The 14,611-nt window shown below is 44.3% G+C and overlaps 1 protein-coding gene across 5 annotated transcripts in view; it reads left to right on the top strand.

The window, feature by feature from the left end:
- Positions 1 to 1,205: 1,205 nt before the first annotated feature.
- Positions 1,206 to 14,611, top strand: part of LOC103822899 (phospholipid-transporting ATPase ID-like) — an 86,069-nt gene continuing 72,663 nt past the window's right edge. The window contains exons 1-2 of one of the 5 annotated variants that reach the window (XM_018922941.3): positions 1,206 to 1,401; positions 9,278 to 9,372. The gene's annotated coding sequence lies outside the window, so the exon portion shown is untranslated. Of the gene's footprint in view, positions 1,402 to 3,185; positions 3,281 to 9,277; positions 9,373 to 9,466; positions 9,581 to 13,144; positions 13,854 to 14,611 lie in introns of those variants that run through there. The other 4 variants (XM_050986656.1, XM_018922942.3, XM_018922944.3 and 1 more) reach the window with 4 other exon arrangements.

The following is a 14,611-nucleotide window of genomic DNA, read 5'->3' as shown; positions in this document are numbered from 1 at the left end:
CCTTCCTTCTTTGGGTCTTGTCCACATGACCCTATTAGTCATAACCATGACCCATTATCTACTGGGAGATCTTTAAATAAAATTGTAAGCTTTCACTGCTATGTTTGCTATGTTTGTCTGCTGCTCTGAAAGCGAAAGAATAGATTTAGTTTGAAAAAGGCTGCAGGAAACAGTGGTACTGATGAATCTCTTTTCATTAAACAAGAACAGACAGAATAAAAAATGCCCCAAACAGATAAGGTGGTTTAGGAGATGTGAATTACCATTTAGAAAGGCTTCTGATTCAATTATTTAGCATATTGGAAAAAACGTAAAAAAAAAAAAAAAATAGTTGCTTTGAAAAAAATCGTTATCTATTTAAACCCAGCATTAATTTGGAATTTTTCAGGCAGAAGGTGTCATTAAACCTAAAAGTAGGTGGCAAAAAGATCTTAAAGGAGCAAATCAAAGTTTGTGAATTAGCACTGGAAGTCGGCATTAACAAATTGTAGGAAAGCATGCATTACTGGTGTTGCAGATAAAGATCGTTACTTAGACAATTTAAATTTTATTGCAAGTTTTCATATTGCACCCTATCACCATTGTGAAAAGCCACTTAGGTGGCTTTTTTAGATTAGTTCCGTCTCTTCTCTATCTCAGATTTATCTTTGCAAACGTTTTATTTAGTCTCAAGAGGGCATTGAAACAAAAAAGTGTGCCAAAAGCTGAACCTACGTGGTTTTCCCTCATAGCCATGGAATCCAGGAACACGAATCAGGATCCTGTCGTACTTGGCTCCATAAACTCCTCAAACCAGCAACTGTCCCACAGAAGCTGTGCGCGTTTTGTAGGTCCTTATGGGAGGCAGAGAAATGCCTGACCTGTAAGAAAGAACACATTTTGTGACTGAAATTCCCCGAGCGCTGTCCGAGAGGACAAATCTGCCGCCCGCCAGAAGCTGAGCTCAAGGTCTGCCCGGGCTGCAGGGTGCCCCGCCGGGTTTCCAGGCTGCATTGCCCTCGGATGAAACCCGGAGTCCTGCCCGTGGTGTACAAACCTCTGTAATACCTGGTGTCACACCCGAGTCCAAGGATCACTCGGTTTTTATTTACTCAGTGCTACACGGTGCCACGTTCCAGCCACAGCCCCGGGAACTTTGCCTTTCCCCTCGCAGCCCTTATCGAGGGCACGGAGCGCACCCAGACATCCTGTGACTCCTGGATCGCGCTCAGCGTGCCCCTGCACGGGTTTGCATCCCGGGAAGCGTGGTGTTCCCTCGCCAGCCTCACCTCCCAGCTGGGGAGAAGCCTGTGTCCAGGGAGCTTAAAACAAACTGCGGCTCTTTGCATGGTGCTGGAAACAATCCCTACTGGTCGTCGTGACAAACAGCTCCAGGTTGAACACAAGGCACAGAATAGCCAGGTAGGACAATCTCGTTATTTCTTCTCCAAAGGGAAAAAAGTAAAAACTTGCACAGAAGCCCAGACTTCAGTTTTGTGGTTTGTTTTGTTTTGTTTTGTTTTTTTTCTTTGTTTATTTTTTTCTTTTGCATACGGGATTATTACTCCATCTGTGAATGTTACTTCTCAATAATGAGCCTGGTGTCCAAGTTTTCTGTTTGTAGTGCCAGCCCCCAGTGTGTCAGCACCACTCAAAGCTAGAGCAAGCTAGTACCACTGCAGTGTGGCTTTGGTAAAGCTCTCCAAAGTCGGGGGAAAGCACATGCTCATTTATTGGCTTTGGGTCCAGGCCTCTCTTCTCTCACTTCATAAACTTCTGAAGCAACAGCTGAGCTTATTCTTCTCTGTGAAAGGTGCTCTGAGTTTTCCCTATCATCATTATTGGCAATTGCATTTTAATTTAGCAATAAAGACACAAAACACAGGACTCCATCATGAAGAGCTTTGCATTGGAACTGACTGCCTCTAGAGGGAATGTGCTCTCAAACTGGTAGATGGGCCAATTAGCAAGTTGTTTTCTGGCCTGTCCTGCTCTAAGTGATAAATGGTGTCACTGCCTTTAAAACTGGAGGCTATGAGACCGGGTTGAAGCATTTGCACCACTTGTTTAAGACCCTTATATAGAAATCACAGAGCAAGAGCAAGAGCAGTGATTTCTCCTGGACAGTCTTTTCTTAGCATAGTTATTTTTGTTTCATTAAGCCAGTGTGTGACACACTGCAAAGTCAACTCGTGGATGCCCGAAGACTTTGTGAAATTTTTGCTAGAGGTAACACATCCAGAGTATCATCTGCACTACTGAGAAAGATCACCCTTCCTCCCAAATCCTTTCTCATCTGATATACTAAGTCCTCCAATGTTCTCTCACATCTGGCACTAGTTTGACTCACATCCCAGGAGTAAGACACTTTATCATGTATTGAAGAAGGATTTTCACCACAAAACACTGCTCTTGTCTCTCTGCCCATGATTATTCAGGTATCCTGGCACCTGCAAAAGAAGTCCCATGAAAGCCAGAAGATTTTGCTAAATGAGGTTATGTGAGAAGGAACCTTTTTGTTTTAGGTAAAGCAAATTTGCAGTGATACCTAACTCTGCAAATATTAAATTGCTTCAAAAACAGTATTGAAAGCAAAGGTTAAGGCCATACTACTGGTGATCAGAGGCACTCTCTATTTCTCAGCATTAACTTGGTTGCAAAGCATCAGAGGAAGGTAACACTGCAATTCACAGTACTGTTACCTTCCTCTGTTTACTTCCTTTTCGGTGGATGGATTATTTTTCTTAGTGATAAAAGCTCCCTGTGGACATCTATTTAGTCAAATGTGTGACTTACTGCACCTAAGTCTGGTTCTAGGCGTTGGTTTATTCATGACCTACACGCAGTTTTGCATTACTGAAAGTCACTATTACGGGCTTAAGCAAAACAAAGCTCACTGGAAAGTGGGCTAATTTGCTGGTATCACAGTAAATCATGCTGTTTGGTAACAGTATAGCTCTCTTCAAATGAGCCAGGAATCCACACTAGCAGTTTCACTGGGAATAGCTCGTCTCTGTCAGAGAAGACAGATCCCTGGCTACGACCAGGCAGTCGGCTGTCTGTGCTAGAGGGACACTCGGGGCTCACCTTCCACACGGTTAGATTGGCAGTGTTTAGTCTGGGTGTCAGTCCAGCCCCTTACACTCACGGTTCCAGTCTGGGACCTATAAATGTTTTCATGTGCTGGGCACTGGCCGCGGGAGGAGCAGGATTAGGTTCCTGCACACTTGTAAAGTGCCGTAGAGGTAAGGAGCAAAACCCACCTGAGTACCTGAGACTCGTGCAGCAGGAAAATTCAGAGGTGAGTTCTGCTCTACAGTCTGTAGACCTATAGCTAATCTGTATGTATATTTAAATATTTAAAGGTGATTTTCACACTTTAAAGGTGGAATGTTCTGATTTTGCCGGTGGTCCCAATGCCACCTTCTAAGCAGGAGCAGTGAAAGGGCTGCAGACAGGGCTGTGATCCATAGATAAACAAGACTCCTTTTCCCTTCCCCTGACTCACTCCAGGGGCCTGTGGAGCTCCCTGCCTGCCTCCATAGGTGATTCAGTGTTACTCTTGAATCCATTACTTCTTTCCTGCTCTGTTGTTCCGGTGGGTCTGAGTTTACTGGGATGTGCAGCTACTGCAGGTTGCAGTTTCAGTGGGAACCTGGATTATCCACAAGTTTAATATTTAGATCTCCACTTGCTTTCCCCTGCCCTTCAGTAAGAGCTGCAGTGTGCAATTTGTACTCATGTTGTCTTGTGAAATGCTGCCAATGCATTCCCTACCTGCCATTTCACTTCTTGGACAAACAAGACTTTGTTTACTTTCCCATCTTAAATGTACAGATTTGGCTTTACAAGAGTACAAAGGGTACAGGTGTGAGGGGAGTCAGAACAATAGTTTTGCTTAATTTATGCATGTTTGCAAGAGAGTGATGTCTTGCATTCCAATTAAGATTGCTCTCCCTTGTTTTCTAGACCCCTCCACCCTTCCAGCCATGTCCTCAGAGTGTTTTTCCCCGAGGGCTCTGTCTTTGCACTGGTTGGGATGGCTGTATCCTAAAGGTTGCCCCCTCACAGCAAAGCCACCCAAATTAGAGTGCATCTCTTCCTGAGCTGCTGAATTTGTAGGAGCTGTTATGTGAGCATGAACTGAATCTAATGCTGATTTATATTTATTTATTTGTGGAACTGCAAACCATGACTAGTCCAATTAACATCCTCTTCAGCTCTACCTGCTGCAATATCAATTAATGCCTCAATGCCTGAGTCAGACTTCTCAGGTACCTTTCAGGAACATCCAGTCTCCACTGCCTGCAAACACACAGGCATCACACATTAAATTCCCTGGTTTCCAGGGCTTTTCCTTACTACTACATCCATCAAGCAATTGGGTTTGTCTTTAAATTTATTTCTAATTCTAGGGCTGTTTCTCTTCCTCCTGGTTTGCTCCTAAAGTGAATTCTTTTGCCTCTGCTGCCTGGCCTTCACTGCTCCATAAAAGCATTCCTTTTTTCTTTGACTCTTCCCCTTTGTGTGATGTAGAGCCTCTATGGAGGCCTCTTCTTGTTTCATTAACAAGCAATAGACTTGAAACAAAAACAAAAAACCTGAACAAAATTGTAGAACATTTGCAAGATCAGCTGCTGAAACAACTTTCCAAGAAACCATTAATCCCAAAACTTTCCACTACATCAGATATTGATTAATGAAGCAATATACACTTTGGTCTATTTAAATTTCATGCCTCACTGGCATGATTGTCTCATGCCCCAGGCATTTTTGGGAGTCTCAAGGTATAGCTGTGAAGCACAACTTCACCATACGCTAGAGAGATTTCCCAGCTACAGCTGGACACCAGACATTACTTTTGACTTTGTGTGCTTGCCAGAGATTGTCATTCTCTGGATTGTCACCAGTTTCATTTCTGATCAACCCTTGCTGCAAAGTCGTACTGCAGGTCAACTAGCCAGGCAAATGTGCTTTTCTTTATTTGGTTTACAAACAGCATTTTTTCTCTGCATTTTTTGCTGGACTAGTGTAAATACACTCTTCCCAAATATGCTCTGCAAACTCACTTGGGACACTGCCTTTGACTATCCCTTTTGTGTTTAATGCTGTTTTTTCCTCCTATGACTAAAACAGCAATGGGATTGTAGGAAAAAATTCAAGTCCTTGCCTGGGCAGACACCACCTGTTAGGCAGATGGCACCCAAAGAAACACTCAGACCTCTATCTGACCTGTTTACATCTCTGTACCACTCTCATCCCCAGAGCTAATCCAATCACGCTTTTCTAAGTGAAATTATGACTTTGATTTGCTGACACAAAGCATTTATTCTGTTCTGATTACACCATCTTTACAAAGTCTTTAGGGATTACATGTGTTTTCTAGTATTTGGCTTCACCCAGGGAACTTGGCCAGATACTAGCAGTCCTTAGAGGACTTTTCAGCTTGACTCAAGCCCTGTGAGTGTTTGCTGTCAAACCAGCCTTAGCAGTTACATGGGCAGCTGGGCACGGGGGATGCCAGCAGCCCAGGGTGGAGCTGGGCCACAGGCAGAGCATTACAGAGCTCTGCTTTTGAGATGTGACACATCTGGAATGAGGAGCATGTTGGTGTTTTGCCAAGATTCAAGGTTATCGTTGTAGAATCACAGAATGGTTTAGACTGGAAGGGACAGTAAAATCATGTATTTCCAGGGCCCTTACCACAGGCTGGCACAATTTCCACCAGACCAGGTTGTTCAAAGCCCCATGCAGCCTGGCCTTGAACTTGCAGGGATGGGACATCCACAGCTTCTCTGGGCAACCTGTGCTAGTGTTTTACCACTCTCACAGTAATAATTCTTCCTAATATCTAATATAAACCAGCTCTTTTTCAACTTAAACTCATTCCCACTTATTCTATCACTGCATGATTTTGTCTGAAGTCCCTCTCTGGTGTTCTTGTAGGCTCCCTTTACATGTTAAGAGGCTGTTAAGAAAGTGAAAAATGCAGACTTGGAAATAATGGAACACAGCACAAAAAGAACCTAAAATAACAAAACACGCCCTGGAGATTTTGCTTAAGAGCACAGTTTCTCATTGTCTGCACTAATCCTCATGCAGTTTCCACCTCTGTCTCTATTATTTTAAGCTGGGATATCCCCTGATTATCTAAAGATTATCTCCTTGTGGGGAGGAGGCACCAAAAATGGTTGAGCTTTTATGCTTCAGTGCCACACCAAGATAAAGGGCCATGGGTTTTGTGGGTTTTTTTACTTCCTTATTAAAAAAACGACATTCTCCTGACTAGGCATTTGGTGCTGCACAGTAGTGTTGGAACCTTACTTCAATCACTCTAGTCCCAGAGTCTTTTGATAATGTGGTTTTTTTATTGAGTATCTTCATATAGCACATTACCAATTTGAGGCTGTATGTCATTGCCTTCTGGAGATACACCAACAAAACCTTGATTACTCTATCAAAAGTAGGAAATGCTGTCCCTCCTCATGGGGCCCACAATTTATCCAACCCTCAAGCAGCACATGAAAATCAGAAAGTGGTATGACAAATGGTAACACTGGGAATACAGTGTTTAAATACCTACCTTTCCTTTCCTGTATCTCCTTGTTTTTAAAGGGATCTTCTGTGATACTGCTTCATATCCCAACACAAGAAATGGCAGTGATTAACCTCAGATGAGTTATACACCCACACCCTTGTGGCTGTGTGCACTGCCTGTTTCTCACTGGCTTAGCTGCTGCTGTCTCCTTCGGGTTCTCCTGAGCTGCTGGGTGAAGAGCATGTCCTCCTTCTCCTTGCCATCACGTCCTGAAGGCCACAGGCACCCATTAGGTTGTTCCTCTCCTTCATAAGGCTGCAGAGGGATTCGCATGTACCACTTCTGTCTCAGTTAACAGGAATTCACTGCCTGTCCATGTGCACAGAGATGGGAATAATGCATGTCTTTGCTCTCAGCCAAGCAAGTGCAAAGGAACATGCACTTCTGTTAAATACCTGGAGAACAGACGCCAGAACAATATAACATAAATTAAACTTGCACTCAATAAAATCAAAGGCTGGCAGTGCTGGGATCTGGCATGTGCTGTGGCCACGCTGGCACAGCTGTGGATATATATATGGTTTATTTACTGCCAAGGTGGTGCTGCAGTTGGAGTGCAAACTGTTGATTAAAATGTCATGCAGTTTTGTTGGGGAAGTATCCAGGGAAATAAATTGTTTTGTGCTTATTTATGTCATATTGTGTTAGCACAGATATTTTAGATCTTTGCCTAATTACCTGAAGTTTCACGTTCCAGAGGGGAGCCAAGTTCTCTCTGGTCAATATATTAGACTCTGTGCCTTGTTTTATATGATGGCTATTTTTTTCCAGAGCATCCTCCTTTGCCAACAGGCAGGGTCATCCTGGTTCTTCTCAAAGTTCACAGAACTTGAGTTCTGACAGGTCAAGAAGCCAACTCAAGACCCAGTCATCAGCACTACAAGTTATTGTAGCACTACAGTATTATACTCCTCTGTGCTCACATCCCCTTTTGGGATCATGGCTTGATGGAATGCTGGTCCTGCTGCACATCCCTAAAGTGAACATCAGTCGGTCACCCCCAAGGCCCTCTGGCCTCTCTGAAGTGGGCCAGCTTATCACAATCTAGCCATCAAAAACTATAATAATGTAATAAAGACCCAATTATAGAACTGTAGAATGAGTTGGGTTGAAGAGACCTTAAAGATCATCTTGGCTTCAACCCCCTTTCATGGACAGAACACCTTCCACCAGGTTAATCTAGCCAAGCCTTGAGCACATAATTCAGTAAATAATGCTAGAAGAAATTAAAAAGGATAATTTGATACTAGGAGTAATTTTGTGGCAGGCAGCAAGTTGCCTCCATTTTTTCCTGGCAGGATAGACATAATTGTAACCTGGAAAAGACACAGTAGAGATATACATGCATACATTATGTTCATTTTGGAATTATGCTCAAAATGCTTATGAGCATAACAGATGTGACATATTATTTACAGGAATTCTCTCAGAACATCACCAAGTCTTTTGTGGAATGGATAATTGATCTTTAGAGCAACATGCGATGAAACCATGAAGAACTTAAAGAAATAAGTCCCAGATCTCTTGGCTGATGCTGTTGAGAATGCAGAAGTCATTTACTCCATGCAGATCCAGGGACTTCCCATCCTCTCCACCCATACCTGGTGCAGAAAAGTGTGGAAGACTGTGGGAAGTCTCTGTAAAACATGGAGGCTTGGCAGGGGTTGGATTTCCTCTGAGTGTTCAACCACGGGGTCCCACTGAGGGGTATTCTAATTCCTCAGTGGTTTGAGCTGGATTTTTTGATGGGTATCTGAGGAGTGGGCAAGTGACAGCGTCTGAAGTGTCGCCACACACGGCATGTTTGTGGCAGCTGCTGCCTTGCCAACAGCAGCCATGGGCCTTGTACACCACCCCTGTTACAAAGGACACTGTCCTAAGGGGCTCTAAGGAGCTGGGCTGCCGCTTTGCCCCCAGCTACTGATTTATTTTCCTATTCACATTCTTGTGATTAGCTTTGAACGAGCCCTCCCAGGCATCCCCCTGGGATTCCTCTCTTTTTCACTGGTGGTGATTAGGAAATATGTGTTAAAGGCAGTGTGGACACCTCTGGGGTTTGCTGGGCAGCTGATTAATCCCTGTGTTTTGCTGGTGCAGCTGAGCACATCAGTGTCATGGACAAAGGCAGAGATATTTTATTGCAGGAATGTAATACTGAGACAGGAGGATCTCCATCAGCTCATTCCAATATCTGTGTCCATCAAACCACTCAGTTTCTCACAGGATCACAGAGAACATTTCAGACTTCTCTCCTTGCAATAGCATCTTCCCTCCCAGAGCAGTGAAATTTTTGGCCAGGAGGGAGTTTGTAAAAACAAAATCCCAAATCTGGTGGGAGCTGGACTCAGAAATGAGATACCCTTGGGCTTTGTCCCCTTCAGAATTGATTTTCTTCTACACTTTTTTCTGCTCTTCAGTGTAATCTGAGTATCTCACCCCCTGGATTTTTGACCAAAAGGTTTTCGGCTCCATCTCCTAAGTGCTGCAGAGGTGACACCTAAGAGACAGTATTTCAATTTCTGTTTTAAAACATCAGATGGTATCACATCTGCAGGGGTTGGTGCCAGGAAGAGGAGATCAGCAGAGGGTTTTTTTCTGGGTTTGTCTGAGGTTTTTTGGGGTTTTTTTTTGGTTGGGTTTTTTTTTTTTTTTTTTTTTTTTTTTTTTTTTTTTTTTTTAATTTCTCTTTATTTTCCTTAGCTGGCCATTGTTTGTTAAGGGCTTGGAATATTGGGCAAGGGGCATTGGTGGAGAAAAGGCACCTCTAGCCACACACTCATGGTTCCCTGCTGAAGGTAAGTGACACGCTACCATATCCTGATCAGTATGACTCAGGTTATTCCACACACACTCACAGGAGCTCTTTTCTGACCATTTCCATGTGGTGTGTGCTGGGACAAGTCACAGCTTCTGGAGTAACTGGGGAAGTTTGAGAATACTTCTGTATGAACCTAAAGTGCTGGAGCTGCACCTCAGATTATATCCAGAGAGATGGATACAGAGGTAGGAATCCAGAGCATCCCTTCAAATTGGGTTAATTTGGAATTCCTTGGAGTGGTGGTAAAATGAGTTGAGCAGAGTAGTTCCCAAAAGGCAAGGACAGCTCTAGAACAACTGGTCACTTCATGACATTACCTTCCTCTCCTATTTCATTTTCCACTCACAGGCAGGTCATGATAACAACAACATGTAGGATTTAGTTTTCCCTTCCTCTGCAGAGTTATAGTGTGCATTCTACCAGTAGGATCCTCCACAGGGATCAAGAACACTGACACTTTATGTGTTATGAAGCTTATTTTACAGTCCTTGGACTTTTGTTATTCACCTTATGATTGTGCTGGTGTTTCCTGGACTACAGCAGTTTACAACTTGGATGTTCTCCTTATGGTCTATTTTTAAAACAGTTCTGTCATACCCAAGGAGTGGACAATAATGTCCTGTTTTGTTCCTTTCAGTCCTGTATTTCTCATGCATCCTACTCTGACTTTTGACAAGAAGAGTATACAGAAAGTCTCTCGTTGGAAAGCCATCTATGCCCTTGCACCCATTGAAGGTGCTCATAATAACAAATGTTTCAGGTGTCCCCACAGTGAAGTGAGCTACTTATCCCACCCCTACACAAGGAGCTCCTCACTGGTCAGGACCAGTAGGGAAAGTTGGGACAAGGGAAGCATAGGCTGTGGGAGGCAAATCAGCCATCTCAGGCTAACCCTTGGGGGTTTGTGAGGAAGCCCTCCAGAGCCATGCAGAAAGGTTTTTCTGGAACAGTGACTGGCATGGTTAGGAACTGAGCAATGCACTTGCGCTGTTCAGGGAGATGGAGATGAGGTTGGGTAGGTGGAAATGATCCCTGGAGATTGCATCAGCTCTGGGCTTGAGGGATGAGCCCAGCGTGGCTCATCAGAGAGTGGTACCATCACTCATCTGCAGCGTGGTACCAGCTGTGGCAGAGCAGCTTGAGCTTCAAACCTTGCAGTTCAGGAGTGGCAGAATGCAGCTATAAGAGAGTAAGGGAAAGCACAGACTGTCAGTGCTCCTTTTGAAATATATTGGATCACTGGGAAAGCATCAAGATGAGCATCAGTAATTTTAAAAATTGCATATCTTAGGGAGAGATTCTCTCAAGGACTGGCATTTTATTTAAGTCTACATTGTGGGATGCTCCACGGTGTGCTTCTCTTTAGTTTCTCTCCTGTCCTCTAGTTTGCTCCAGTTACTCAAGGGCTTATTAAGACATTCAAAATGTTACTAGGTCACCAGACATGTTTGGGTTCTGGGTGCTCCTGAGATAGTCCTCTGCTCTGTCAGCTTTGCTGTTTGAAGGAAGATCAAATCTAATCTGGAGAGCAGGTTGAGAGCACACTTTAAAACAGTGTTAGTGTGGCTTCAGTTTTGTATCTTGTTAAATGCAGTTGAAATGCTGCAGAGGCTGAAAGATTGTAGTTGCTTTCCAAGACAAAGTCAGTGGATAAGGTATTAATGGCATGCATTTAAATCCATCCCACTCTTGTTTGCCCTCTATGACTAGTGGGCATTGGGAAAGTGGAGGATTCAAAGGTGAAGGGGCATGGTATGGAGGAGGCTGCTTGGCCAGGAAGACAGCTCATTTACTGGAAAAACTACAGATTTCACTGCTTCCCACCACTGTGGATCATGGCAAGTGACTGCTGCCCTGTTGCATCTGCCCAGCTGAATCTCTGCCCAAACCATGCTGGCTTCAGGGGCCACTCAGACACACAGCACATGTGTACACCCTTTGTACAGGAACTGAAATTCAACAAGTGCCACTGCAGGCAGCAGCACTCCCTGGCATGTTTGGAAATCTGCAAAGGAGGATACAAATTGTGTGGCAATTGTGAAGATGCTGTCCAGGGAACAAAGTGTAAGGCAAGGACAAGAGAACCCAGAGTTCAGTTCGTAACCCTGAGTCACTCCTGCTCTTCTGAATGCTTCCATGTGGATTAAGCCTCCCTGTGTGAGGAGGTTCACTGGAGTCTACAAAGTAAGCATATCTGAGGGAAAAAGTCATGGTCAATGTATGTGAAATGGATTTTCAGTGCCAAGAAAAATCATAAAACAGCCTTCTAAACCCTTAGCTGTTTTAAAGTCTAAACAAGACCCAAGGCTGGGTGACTTTATGCTTGGTTCCACTTGTGTGTCAATGGAAGGAGACAAGCCTAATTCTAGGAAAGAAGAAATTACTGTGGCTGAGGCCAAAGTGGTAACAAGCAAGTATAAAAACAGCAGCAAAAATAGTAGGAATAGTGTAGAATGACTTGTAATCAAGTTACATTAAAATGTCATGAAGAAAAGCAGATGAAAGTTACAAGAAGGAGGAAAACTCCAGAATGAGGCAAAAACAAGGGGTTCTCAAAATATGTAGATGAACCAAAATTAATCCAGATCCTTGTACTTTTGATTGCAGGAAAAAATGTGGTATTTGGGCTGTTGCTGTTGAAATGAGGTGGGTGGGGCAAGAAAATGAAAAATGGCTAGTGCAAGGGGAATGGCTAGTGCATCTCCAGTTAGATGCTGTCAAGGTCACAATCATCTGAAAATGACTGGGATCTTCAGGAGATCAGTCCTGTGTGCCATGTCCCATGTTGGCTGTTTGTATGTGTGCTCAGACTAGGAAGCCAATTCAGCTACCATTGTCTCAATTTGGTGTAGCTGGAATATCCCTGAAGCCATAGCAAAGGGCACAGATTCTTTTTCTTCTTTCAGAAATTGCTTGTGGTGTTAAGAGTGTTACTTAACTGTCACTGTTCCTCAACTTTCATGACCAGCACTGGGGCACTACCACTGCAGCTTCCAGAGTCCTCCATACCTATCCTCTTGACTACAGAAGACTTTATTTTGTAGAAAATACTCTTTGGCAAAGCCTTGACTCTTGTGTTACTATAATTAATCACCCGATTAATGCATTCAAGTGGGTAGGTATGAAATTAATTTTAACAATGTTCATGAGTTCCCCTGTTCATGGGTTTTCCTGTAGGAAAACTCAGACACAAGTACACATAGAAATGCTAAAGTTTCTCGTGTTGTCACAATACATGGAGATGTTCCTGGCAGGCATTACTGTGGACATGACTATGTAAAGAACATGGTACTTTAAAAATAATTGCAATTCACATTTATAGGGAAGCTGGAAGTGGATTAAAGTTGTAGCTGCCCCAATTTTGGTCTGGAGATTAGAGCAGCTGCAGGTAAAATGCCAGGGGACTGGCATTTTACCCATATAGGAGGGCACTGTATTGTGAAAGGTCCCACAGCTTGGGAAAAAAAGCAATGTTTTGTTTGTTGAAGTGGGAAAATGGGGTGGGAAGGTTGGAAGGCTCATGAGAGTGCTGGGGGGCTCTGGTGAGGAGGGTCCCTGTGACCACAGTGTGGTCAGGCAGGTGTCCCAGAGGGCGGGGGAAGGTCACGCTCTCGGGATGAGCAAGCAATTCGGTGCCGAAGCAATCCTCTGGCTGGTTGGAGGAAGCTCTGTGGTTGAGTTATGCAATTGTGCTCTACGAGGCTTTTCTCTGCAGAGTTTTTGCTACTCACAACTTTGAAAAGTGGGTGAGGTGGAGCCTTGGGTTCAGCTTGTAGGACTGTGTCTCTGGGTTTAAGGAGTCCTGATCAACTCCAGTGTTACAGACACAGAGAGAGGGACTGCTGCTCAGAAATTGATCCCTTCCCAAGTTCATCCTTTTTGAAAGCAATTTGATATGTTGGACTCTTTTACTTGCTTGCTTTCTTTTTGAAAGCTTTCACGTCGGCAGGAGGTAGGTAAAGGAAGCAGTCTCTGCCTCTGGAGTTAACTGGGGTTCCCCAAGCCTAGTTGCTGTGCTTTTCTGCTTGACTCCTTCACAGTTTGTAGCACTGAAACATTTTATTTTTAAGGGAGCTACTACACTCTCCCTCCCTACAGGAAACAGAATATAAAAAAAGAAAAGGGGAGGAAAAGAAAAAAAAAAAAAGTTTGGCAAGGAGCCAAGCCCAGTGACTGAAGTAAGAAGTAGGGAACTTGGAGTAAGTGTAGTTGCCGGGACACTGTATGTCATAGCGAGTCAGCGGCGGATTTTAAGGGTGTCGGAGCAGACACGCGATGCCCATCTCCCAGCGCAGATAAGGTTTGCGTCCTTAGGTGAATGTCCTGGCGCTGCGACTGCCAGCGAAGCCGTCGGTCCTGGGAGGGGATAAAGCTGCGTGTAAATGAGAAGAGAGGAGTGTACCGGAGTGCTATGGAGGGCAGCAACTTTGTTGCTGTGACTTTTACAAGCCTTCAAGGGTAAGATTTGACGCTTTCCTTCCGCTCTCTTGTTTTTCCTGACAGTTTCGGGGTGGTGCGGGGGACAGAAACTTGTGGGGTTTTTCCCAGACCCAAGAGTTTTGCGGAGCTTAATCAAAGCGCTAGGGGTTGAGCTTTTCCTACGGGCGAGCTGAGAGACGTCTGGGTGGAGTGAGCTGAGCTGTGCATGATTCCGAGCAGCAGCAGCAGCAGCGGCAGGAGGAGCAGCAGCAGCCGCCCGGGGAAGCTGCTATTGTTTGTTCCAGAGGGATCAGACTGCCTTTCTCTTTGGGAACCCGCTCCGCCACAGCTGTTGATCCGTAACTTGAGCGTCGTCGCAACTAACCTACCCAGAGGAGCTGAATGCAGTTTTTTTGACTGCCATCCTGGTGTCAGTTTAAAGAGTGTTTTAATGAAGACAGATGGAGGATGTTGGATCATTACTTTAAGACGTGGCAGATAACAGACTGAGCCTGTTTCCCAGCAATTACAGCTAATTGCATTGGCACATTGGAGTGTAGGGGTGGGAACGCAGAATTTCATGGGTTTCTGTAAATATAGATTGGAACAACACCAGAAAATAGCTGTAGGACTGGCTCACCTCATCCACGATACCTCTTCAGGTGTGGATAAAGCAGGGAGGTTCCAGGGATACTTCCAAACTCTTAGCACAGAGACGGTAGATTTAAACCAAAGGCTACACTACTTTTGTAAACCCTGATGGCAGGAGTGACCACTTACAGTGCCTTAAACTTATT

The sequence above is a fragment of the Serinus canaria genome, chromosome Z (assembly GCF_022539315.1).
Source record: "Serinus canaria isolate serCan28SL12 chromosome Z, serCan2020, whole genome shotgun sequence".
In the NCBI taxonomy this organism is placed as follows: Eukaryota; Metazoa; Chordata; class Aves; order Passeriformes; family Fringillidae; genus Serinus; species Serinus canaria.
This window is presented reverse-complemented; position numbering and strand designations above follow the sequence as displayed.